Here is a 470-nt window from a genome sequence, read left to right as displayed (position 1 = left end):
GCTGCTGCAGACACATGTTGCTGCTGCTACTACTTGGGCAGCAAACAGCAGCTGCTGGGGTCTGTCTGTGTCGCTCTGTCTTTTATTCTGCTGCTGCTGCTGCTGCTGCTGCGTTGTCCCTTCATGGGGGCCAGTTGATGCATCTGTGCTGCTGCTGCTGCTGCTGCTGCAGTTGCTGTACAAGCAGTAGCTGCAGCAGTTGCTGCAGCTGGAGCAGCAGCAGTTGCTGCGGCAGCAGAGCTATCTGTTACTACTGCTGTTGCTGTTTTTCTGTTTGCTGCTGCAGCTGCTGCCTTTGTTGCTGCTGTTGCTGCTGCTTCCTTTGCTGCTGTTGCAACTATTACTGCTGCATTCCCTGCATTTGCTGCTGCTGCTGCTGCTGCTGTATTTCCTTTTGCTGCTGCTTCTGCTGTTACTGCTGCTATTGTATTTGCTGCTGCTGCTGCTGCAGTATTTGCTTTTGCTGCAGC

This window comes from Eimeria mitis, genomic scaffold (assembly GCF_000499745.2).
Source record: "Eimeria mitis Houghton genomic scaffold, Emh_scaff1619, whole genome shotgun sequence".
Lineage (NCBI taxonomy): Eukaryota > Apicomplexa > Conoidasida > Eucoccidiorida > Eimeriidae > Eimeria > Eimeria mitis.
The sequence above is the reverse complement of the archived record's forward strand: the minus strand, read 5'-3'. Positions refer to the sequence as shown.